General features: G+C 37.6%; 1 non-coding gene across 1 annotated transcript; it reads right to left on the bottom strand.

The window, feature by feature from the left end:
* Positions 1-10,606: 10,606 nt before the first annotated feature.
* Positions 10,607-10,797, bottom strand: LOC127978041 (U2 spliceosomal RNA). The gene has a single exon (XR_008158484.1). It is a non-coding gene; the product is annotated as a U2 spliceosomal RNA (small nuclear RNA).
* Between the last annotated feature and the right edge of the window lie 313 nt (positions 10,798-11,110).

The raw sequence follows: 11,110 nt of genomic DNA, 5'->3' as shown, positions 1-11,110 counted from the left end.
TAAATAATCAGTTTGATGGAAAAATTCAAGCATGTAAACTAAAAAATGTAGTTCTGCAGTTTGGCCAGATTTTAGCCTACATATAAAAATCTGATTATATTGGATTATATTCATTTGGATTGCCAAAAATCATTGCATGTAAATATACTGAAATCTCTCACTTTGAGGCTCATGACTGTTTTCCTGCCTTCAAAGACGGACAATAGAAAGATATAAATCATTCAAAAAGCTTTGAAGAAACTTTTCACTGGTTGAATGAACTGCTGAACCTCTGAACTCACTGAGTGGGTTGCTGTTTTGAGTCTATTTAACTAAAATGAATAATTTCCGACTGATCCAAAGACCAACCTACTGCTGTAGCAATGTAACCTTCAGAAAGGGCACGCCACTAAATCAATCAGTGAAGAAATCTTCTTGGGGAATCTCCACTGAGATGATTCAAAATATCTGGTGAAGCACATAGCACAGACTCCGAGTTTTTACCTCTCCAAAGAGCAGTAATGTATCCTCTTCTTAATGTGCTTTATGGCTTCCTCTTAACAAAACCAGTAGGATGAAACCACTCAACCTACCCTGTGAGATCTGAACATTAAACATCAGCATGTAATCACACATTTTCAAGAGAAGAAATCTGATCGTTCAGTCTCAACAGACGTGATACATAATGCTAGAGTTCCTCTGACAGTAATAATACTCCTGAGAATCCACTGCTGTTCCACATCATGAATGAAATGTTTTTACACCATATCTGTATGTCAACCACACTGAGGAAACTCTTCTTAGTTAATAAGGGCTGTGAGCAGCCAAGTTTGAGACATCATGCTGCACGAATGCCAGAGCCAGCGAGGATTTTCCCCTCATTTATCTGTTCATTTTTTTTCAATAAGCCTGTGTCTGGCTCCACGTTGCCAGGCATAGAATATCGAGGAAAACGAGGAAGGAAATGCAGTGGAAAACAGAGGAAAGGGAAAGAAACCCTCATCGATAGCAGGCTGCCCCCGCGTTGTTCCTGAATACGGCAGAGGGGTGCAAGTGCATGGCGCCATCAGAAGCGGCCATCCAGGCGACTGTTTGAGGCAGACAAACGGTGACGTCCACTAAATACCAGCTGGAAAGGCTGGAAAGGCTAGTCGGTGAGACAGTCTGGAGCAGAGTTTATATATTTTAGATGGTACTGATTTGGCTTCTGTCACAAAAAAAAAAAAAAAACACAAAGAAAAACAGGAGAATATGAACTCCTCCCAAAGCCAAGTGTTTTGGAATTATATAAGTTTAGTGTAAGTACTGGCAACCATGAGATAGCAGAGTAAATATTATCAAACTCATCTGGAGTATTTTGAAATGTGATTTGGCCAAGAAGTATTCTTTAGGTATCGGCATGTTTTACTTTAAGGGATAACAGACAAGTAAAATTAAATGCATTAAAAAAATTAAACATGCTTGCAGATGTGATCATATTGAGATCTATAACATACATTTAGAAATTAAACAAAGTTAATTTTTATTTCCTGCCAACAAAAATAAATACATTTTAATACATTGATTCAGAAGTCCTGTAAGCATAAACATTTCATTCATACATGTGCATGATAGTGTTGATACATTTACTGTATGTCTACGTGTGGATATTTCCTGTCTTGCTGCCATATTAGCATGTCCTGTCTGCAACGGGAGGCTCTGGGGATCTCATTGCCGTCGATTATGCAAATAACTCATCAACATTTGTGAGCGTTTGTGCATGGAGACAACATTCCAGTTTCTTTCACAAGTCATGACAACTGGTAATACGAAGGTTTAAAAACCCACCAACACTTAACAACAAAGCAAGAACTGGGGAGACGAATGATATAAGAAAAAGGCCGAAGGAGCCAGGGAGAGAGGGAAGCAAAGTTTAGCAGAAGTAGGAATGAAGAGAAAACTCAGCAGTACGGATTTTAAACAGGAAGAGAGTGGCGTCAGTACAGCTCAGAGATAAGAGAGCAGCGCTCCATACACAAACACAGAGCTCAACAGCCTAGCAGCTCCCAGCTCTACAGGCGCCTCGCAGTAGCGCTGTCCACCCACCTAGACTGAGCTCCAGGCCCCAGACCACATACTATCTCACACACACACACACACTGCCCTCCTATCCCACCATTCAATGGATTCAAGGCACAATACCAACTGTTCAGGCCCTGGAACACAGGGACTATGGAAAGATTTTAAGCTTCAAAAAAGCAAAACACCATAAAAGAACAATAAAAAGTGGTCAGCATATTCCAAGTTTTCAAAAGCCATATAAATGCTTTCTCAGTCAAATCAGTTTTGTGAACTGTATCAGTATTTTATGAAAACGATTTCTACAATGACAAAAGCTAGGGTGGATATTATGATTTTTGAAGGATTTCAATTTATATAATAAAATAATCCGGGAACAACATGGGGGCGTGTAAATCATTACGATTCACCATGGCAACAGCTCCGCCAAAAAGCCGTTTGCATACTTCTGACTCAATACAAATGTAATTCTTCTCAGTGTAATAAAATCACAGGTGAAAATTGGCAGAACATTAGATTAATGAACTAATAGCTAATCATTTTATGGTATCTCATGGGCAAAAAATATATATAAAATAATAATATTAATAATAATATTTTAAGTGCATTTTTCTTATTTTACAAATGATCTACCAATAGAGTAAGAAAAATACGGCAATGGCTATTTACACTAACTGGAATTAATAACATACTTTCTTAGCGATAGATCCTATTTACAGTAGGCTTTGTGCAAGTAGCTCTAGATGCTATTTACAGAAAAAATGTACAGTGAAAATCATGATATATTCTATTTACCATGTAAAAGTAGCAGTACTTTGCAACAGGCTAAGAGTAAATAATAATTAGAAGCTAGTTATACTTTATACTGGCAGATACATTTGCACCTCAGTATTGTTATACATTAACAGGATGCAATAATAACAGATTGTAAATGATTATATTTGTTACAACTATACTATTATATACAACTATATATTTATTATAACATTATTAAAAACTCGTTTGGCACATTACTTCCATTTTAAGAACATTTTGTTCATTTTTATTGAAAATAAATTCTAACGTGACATGTGATGGGAAAAGGGAGAAGAACGAGCTCTGCAAAAGCCGGACTCTAACCCCAATCAATCGCGTTACAAGCTTTCCGTGCCCAAAACATTACTGCCTACACCATTGAAGCCGTTATTCACATTTGTCATATATAACCTTATGTGTCGATGGAGGGCGGAGCTACAGTAGATTTGCACTTAGTAATAAACACTCAGAATAATCTTGTTTCCATTTGCATTGCCCCCCGTAAACAAGACTAAGTATCTTATATCATTTTCTTATATAGAAAATCAATCTTTTTTTTATTTTACATTTTTTCATATTTTGTACGTGGGGAAAAAAAGAAGAAGAAAAAAACACTTAGTAAGAAGAGCATTTTTCCAGGGTGCATTAATGAAGTGTTTAAAAAGGGGGAGGAGACCGAAAGAAACTCTGGGTTTATCAAAGAAAACCTGCTCCTGACCAGGTTAGGCAACTGACTATAAATTAGCTCTCTTTCAAAAATGGGCTTGACTTACCCTGCTTTCTCGGGTTTGACAAACCTCCCATTCTGAAACAGAAAACCTAGAGTTTCCCTCATTTCAGGGTTTACATATTCAGTTTTCACTTAACCTCCTTTGTGAAACGGGTCCCTGGTAACTTGACTTAGAAGTACAAAACTTAGAAGATCCATAAAGGTCCTAAAGGCATTGTAAAAAGAATATGATTTGAGTAATTTAATCAAAGTCTTGTGATAACACACAACCACTTTGTTTAAAGAAAAGTCATAATATTCACTTTTATTGACAATCTAAACTATGATGGTTACATGCAAGAACAAACTTCACTGGACTCGTTTGAGCTTCCGTGTTTGCCATTCACGTTATGCTCTATGTATGCATGACGATATTTAGATTTATATAATAGCCTAAATGAAATCTGTTTATTATATAAAGGGATTTGTATCTCTTCACAAAACTTGGACTAAAAGCTTGACTCATATGTATTTGTTTTTGCAAATGATTACCTGGGCCTTCAATTGAGAGATAGAATTTTCTCAGATTTCATTAAAATGTCTCAATGAAAGAGAGTAAATGATGACAGAATTTTGACTTTTGGGTGAACTATCCCATTAAAGGCATTGAATAATGAAGGATAAGAATATTAATGTATTTTTCCATACTGGCAAGTTAAGTAAAAACTAGGTAAAGCCCAATGTTCTGAGCTTACTGGAATATGAATTGTGCATATGAAAGCAGGGACAGTGACAAAAAGCTTAGGGAACACAGTGGAGTATGTCTGAGATTCTGAGACGACTTAATAAAAGTGGCCTGTGGGGCTCTGTTTTTCCAGCCACTCTCTGTCATTTCTGAATGTGAACTCATAAAAGCTTTCATTGCGCTGCCACAGAGGAAGCCAAGCTGTAGGCCTAAATCCACACACACTCAAAAACAGAATCACAAACTAACAATCACCCTGACAACAGTAACCAAGCATAGCTTTGCTTTACACCTAAGAAGAAGAAAATTCTCAGAACTGTACAGTACTTTATCATGCAATAAGAGTCATTGCACTTATCAAAAAATAAAAAATAAAACCCCCACAGATTCCACATAAATATTAAGTAGCACAACTGTTTTGAAGATTTATAATAATATTAAGAAATATTACTTGAGTATCAAATTAGCATATTAGAATGATATGCAAAGGGTCATGTGACACTGACTCAAGACTGGAGTATAATGGCTGCTGAAAATTCAGCCAGAACATGAATAAATTACATTTTAAAATATATAAATATATATAATTAATATATGAAATAACAGCTTTTATAAATTGCAATAACAGTTTTTATTGCATCAAATAAATTCAACCTTGCAAAAAATCTTTCTGACCCCAAACAAAGTGTTGCATTTGTGGACATAACATACTAGTGATAAATAATCTGAAAAATAATAAAGTGTTTGTTTTATTTATTTTTTTAAACCAATGGTGAAAATGTGGAATGTGTCTCAAGAATCCCAGAACAGATACCACTGTGCAAGGAGGGACTTACAATTACAGCTGCAGACAAGCTGAGAGCACACAAATTGGGTCAGAAGCACAGAACCACTATCCTTACCCTGATGAGACAGGACAGAGAGAAAGAGAGGGACTGGCCCTGAAAGACTGCAATCTAAGGATGGTAATTAGAACCATGCTCTTCTGTGTGATTGTGGATTTGCATTTCCCAAACCAGTGGTAAAAATATGCCTGGATCCAGTGGGTAAAAGTCAGATCTACCCACTGGGATTTTTATGCAACATCCAGAAGAAAATAATTAAGCTCACTCTGAGGACCAAGACTTCTGGAAATATGAAAGTCAAAGATTAAAGACGAGCTTAAACTTCAGCAAGTTCAAAACAGTGAGGCAGTGCAGATATCAGCAACATCCACCACTGTCTGATACTTTGCCTTGTGCTTGTTCTTTGGTCATAGTAAGACCAAAGCCTGTACTTGACATGTCTCTGCCATCATTTGAATAATCAGTCATTATGCATGCAGGCTCTCAGACGTGTTATGGCGCTTGGTAAACACAAACTGAGTCATTTCCGTCCCGTGATTATCAGCAGGGAGACAATCAGTACATCTCTATCCTGCCCACTGTTTAATGGTTGCAGCAGGCTCTTGAACTTGACTAAGTAAACATAAGATCACTGCTCTCTCAGTATGATTGCTAAGGTTTCTTAAATTGCGCCTTGGAGATGTTAGCTATAGATTATGTATACCTGATTCTGTGAATGAAAGGCGTTTTTTGTCAACTGTTGAAAAACCAGATGAAATTGAAATGTTGAAGCTGACGTATGAGGTTAAAAATATGTTGCCGTGCAGAATATGAATATGAGATATTGGTAACTGAGGCATATGAAATAAACATTACAGAACTGAGGCTTTTTTAAATCTTGACATACATCCAAAGTCCAACATACACCCACATTGAGTCTGTAGCCACATATAGTATAATCCTCTTGAATTACACTGGGTTCACTAGTTTCTTTAAAGGGGGGGTGAAATGCTATTTTATGCATACTGAGTTTTTTACACTGTTAAAGAGTTGGATTCCCATGCTAAACATGGACAAAGTTTAAAAAATTAAGTTGTACGTTTGAAGGAGTATTTTTGTTCCCAAAATACTCCTTCCGGTTTGTCACAAATTTCGGAAAGTTTTTTTCGAGTATGGCTCTGTGTGACTTTAGATGGAGCGGAATTTCCTTAAATATGGCTCCTAAGGCACTTCTGCCGGAAGAGCGCGCGCTCCCGTATAGCAGAGCACTGAGAGCACAGACATTCACTGATCAGAACGATTCATTGATCAGAGCGAGAGCATCGCGAAAAGTAACAAAAGAAGTGTGTTTTTGGTTGCCAGGGCAAGACAACCCTGCACAGATTACCAAAAAAAAAAAAAACAGCATTAAGGGACCAGTGGATGGAGTTTATTTTTACAGAGCATCAACGGAGTTGTGCAAGTGTTTTTGTTTGACGACGGATTTGCGTATCGTTTATTTCTTAAGGATGATGCAATCCCAAGGAAAAAGGGTCACGATCGTGTGTTGGAACCGCAGGCGGTGAGTAAAACTGCTTCAAATATCTCTGCCTCCTTGTTAGTGCGTCCCCTCCCATGCCGGAGACCCGGGTTCGAGCCCCGCTCGGAGCGAGTCGTAGCTGCTGCTGCTTTCGTTCAGTTTCAGCCTCTGGATCGGATTCTGGATCATAAATAAACGGTTAGCCATGGTTTGTTTTGGATGATGATTTTTTCCTCACGGTAATGTCACAGCTTCCAAACGCTCTCAACGCAAAAGCCTACTCGCGCTCGTGATTCTTTAGCTCCGCCCACACATCACGCCTCCAGCCGGTCGTGTTTTTCTGGGAAAAATCGGTACAGACTATCTTTCTCTTATGAATATAATAAAACTAAACACTTTTTGGATTTATGAAGGATGCAGTACTACTCTATATGTACTCAAGATTAACAGGATATTGAGTGAAAATGAGCATTTCACTCCCCCTTTAAAAACAATTGCTAAAGTCACAACATTTTACAGCAAACACACATTCAGCAAAGTCAGCAGATACAAAGTGTCAGTCAGTTGCAAATAAAGATTACTGGAGTGTGTTCTTCTACAAGTCTTTCTATTTGATTCAATGTTCCTTTGTATTTATTTTGTGAAATTTACTAACAATTTCTAAATGAAAATTGTTTTACAAAAATCCTACACCCATTTTCTTCCAGTGTAAAATGTTCTTAGGTTAACTTAACATTCCTAAATGTTTTATTAAACATTTTTCTAAATGTTTTAGGTCAAAAACTGTGCCTACAGAGACAAAAAAAAAAAAAAAAGAAAACCATTTTGCTAAGTAAGCTGAACATATTGTAAATGTCCTAAAAATGCAAACATTTAAGTCATGCAACTTTTTGGGCCTGAAGTCCCCAAAGTCAAACATCTGTGATCCTATCACAAGCAGACAGGGCTAAATAAAGTGTAATGTAAATGTAAATGAGGTCCAAAATGTTTTTTGATTGCATCACTCAAACTATATTCAGAAGCAGTTGAAAACACATGTGACCATGTCCTGAAGCAGTTGTCATTCCTGCAAAAAAGAAGCCTAAAGTGTGCTTTCATTTATGATTTCAGGGCTCCTGATTGGTGAGACTTTCTTTCCTCTATATCAGCCAATCAAATAACTTGTCAGTCTCTGTCTTCTTCTATATCTGCTTGTTTATTAAATGAATGCTGAAACAGCAGATAGCTGAAGCATATCTGTCTGCTGGCATGTCTTTCCAAATGCCAGATAGCGGGGGAATCAAGAGGCAATTTTTTTTTACCCCACAACTCAGGAATGCAAAGCTGAAGGCATTTGAGGCCCATAAAAAAGATCTCAGGGCTTATTGAGGTGCATTATTAAAATAACAACATTCACACAGTCAAAGATTGACAGTCATATTTACTAATAAGTATGAGTCTTATTGTCCTGTACATGTAACAGAAATCCTCTTCTCATGATAACTTTGAATAATACCTGCAATCGTGAAGATATTAAATATCAGTATTTTGTAGTATAATATTAAGCAATTATATTTTATTCAGAAACATTTAGAACTTTTAAATTCATATGCATTTATGTTCATTTCTTCTCCAGCTAAACACCAATTGAGAGTTTTTCCACAAAGCTGCCAAGTTTGGATGTAAATAAACCACGCATACATGTCTGTTGCTGTTTAGTTTTGAAATGGGATTGGGATGTATGGGATTATTTGATAAAAAAAAAACAATGATTTGCCTAGATGTGCTGTTGTGAATAAGACTGAAAACACAATGGTGGTATAGTGACTCAGCTTACCACTTTTTGTATTTTTTACAATAATTTTCAGACATTTTTAATTACTAAAGTCCTAATATTACTCAATAGCATGTACATTTTGCTCTACATTTGTCAGTAATATGACTGTCAACTGGTTTTACATTGTGTTTACTCTCTATTTACTCTCTTACTCTTAAAATTCGATGTAATATATTAGTTTGATTATAGAACGTAGTTGTTACCCTCGTTTTTTGTATATGAACTGTATTTAGCCTTCAAACACATGGAATGCACAGGGATTTACATGTATCTGCAAAATTATCTGCAAAAGCCAATGCATTTGTATAGAACACAAAGAAACACTATACACCACTATTGTGGTCAGTCTTATTTACAATAGCACAAGCAAACCAGTGTTTTTTAGTTAAAGTTTTTAGATTTAGTTTTAGCTAACAATAAATCCCTAATGAAAATAATCCAATACACAAAGAACAAAGCTAAAGAGCAACATACATGCATGCTTAGTTTATTTCCATCCTAACATGCCAGCTTTGTTGAAAAACCTCAAAGTACCCAACGACTCAAAGGAAACGATGATGAAATGCATGTCGTGTGACAGTAGAGAATATAATAAAGACAAAAAACATGTGTAGAATGACTGAGGGAGACATGCTTCTCTATTGATTTTTTCCTTTTGGAACTTCTTTCTTTCCCCTGCAGACTGTGTTTTTTGGGAGCTGGTCTGGCTAGGCAGATTTGACTGGAGCCAGAGTGTAGATACAAGGCTGAGCTCAGATAAACAGCTTCTTGTTTGAGCCGCCGCTGCACTGAGCTGCTCTGTGCTGAGCTGAGCAGGCTGATAAGACAGGCAGTGGCGGCGTCGGGGCCGTGGCAGCCAAGAGAATGGACCAGGGCCTGGGGAAGTAGACACTCTGACTGCACCCTGCCCTCCCCTGACCGCTTCTCCTCCCTGCCCTAATCTCTCCTCTTTTCTTCTCTCCCTCGCTCTTTTCACAGCAAAGGGCAGAGCTGACTAATTGCCTGGTGAGAGTGAAATGTATCAGTGGGCCGCATCAGCACGGGGAGCAGGGGAAGAGATGCAGACGTGGCGGACCGGTCAGACCCAGGAAGAGACGTGACCTCGATGACTAGCCATATTTAAAGGTTTTCAAAGGGGGAAATTTTGCTAAAGTTGAGGTGACTTATTTAATAATCAAAGCACAAAAAAATTATATAATTTAAATGACTAAAATTATTATAATTAAATTAATAAAGCATACATTTAAACTATCATTTATTCATTTTAAATAAGTTTTGATTTCAAAATTCGGAGTACACTGTGATGTTAAACTTAAACTCAGTGCAAAAGTGACTGTGTTTTAAGACTTACATTAAAAATCCCTTTGTGTTCCATTAAAGAAAGTTATAAGGGTTTGTATGCCCATTCAGACCAGAGAAATAAAAAAGGTAAAAGGTAATTGCGACTTTTTTTATATAACAAATCCGACTTTTTTCTAACAATTTTCTCTTACAATTCAGTCTTTTTCTTGCCATTCTAAGAAAAAAAGGCAAAAATGCAAGATATAAAGTCAGAATTGAAAAAATAAAACAGAATTGCAAAATTAAAAAGACTCAGAATACAGATTTAGAGCACACAAAAATTTTACTAATTCTAGGTCACAAGTTTTTTTCCCATAATGTCATTCCAATCCTATGGTTGCCTGTTTCTGCAACAGAATTAACAAATAAATAAAGTAATTTTTTGTATCTCAAATCGGATTCTTTTCTCAGAAGTGCAAGTTTAGATCTCACAATTCTGAGTTAATATGAGAGTGAATGAGAATGAGTGAGTGAGTGAGTGTGAAGTGACATTCAGCCAAGTATGGTGACCCATACTCAGAATTTGTGCTCTGCATTTAACCCATCCGAAATGCGCACACACACAGAGCAGTGAACACACACACCCAGAGCAGTGGGCAGCCATTTATGCTGCGGCGCCCGGGGAGCAGTTGGGGGTTTGATGCCTTGCTCAAGGGCACCTAAGTCGTGGTATTGAAGGTGGAGAGAGAACTGTTCATGCACTCCCCCCACACACAATTCCATCCGGCCCGAGACTAGAACCCACAACTCTTCGATTGGGAGTCCAACCCTCTAACCATTAGGCCACGAATTCCCCATTTTTATGGCAATCCCCAAAAAGGGAAAGCACACCGTTCCTGGAGACACTGCAATACCAGGCCGAAGCATGGAGTGGACGGAGCAAGCCCCGGCTCCAGCTCCGTGGCCTAAAAATCCATTGAATATGTAGTCCCCGGATGGGGGACGTATCAGATATTAAACTGAGAAGAACAGATACTACACTTGATCTTAGCCAAAAGGCCGAGAAGCGGGCAATTTGCGAGAAAAAGTTTGGATGGTCTTTGTTTTTTGTTATCACTTTAAATAACAGAAGATTCTTGTCTGCTTTTATTTGATCTGTACGATGCAAAATATGCCATGTTCCCAATGCCCTAAATTCTCTCCCAGCCCTAGATACCTCCTACCATCACAATTGATCATCATGCCTGCAAAGAGCTGCTGATGTGCCAAACATGCCATATGATTGGCAATCAATAGCACAGCAAAAACACTTTGGCTTAGCTTTAGACTAAACCCACATCTGCTTCAAATATCCATGTCTCCTAACAAAACAACTTTGTATCTC

Source organism: Carassius gibelio, chromosome B18 (assembly GCF_023724105.1).
Source record: "Carassius gibelio isolate Cgi1373 ecotype wild population from Czech Republic chromosome B18, carGib1.2-hapl.c, whole genome shotgun sequence".
In the NCBI taxonomy this organism is placed as follows: domain Eukaryota; kingdom Metazoa; phylum Chordata; class Actinopteri; order Cypriniformes; family Cyprinidae; genus Carassius; species Carassius gibelio.
This window is presented reverse-complemented; position numbering and strand designations above follow the sequence as displayed.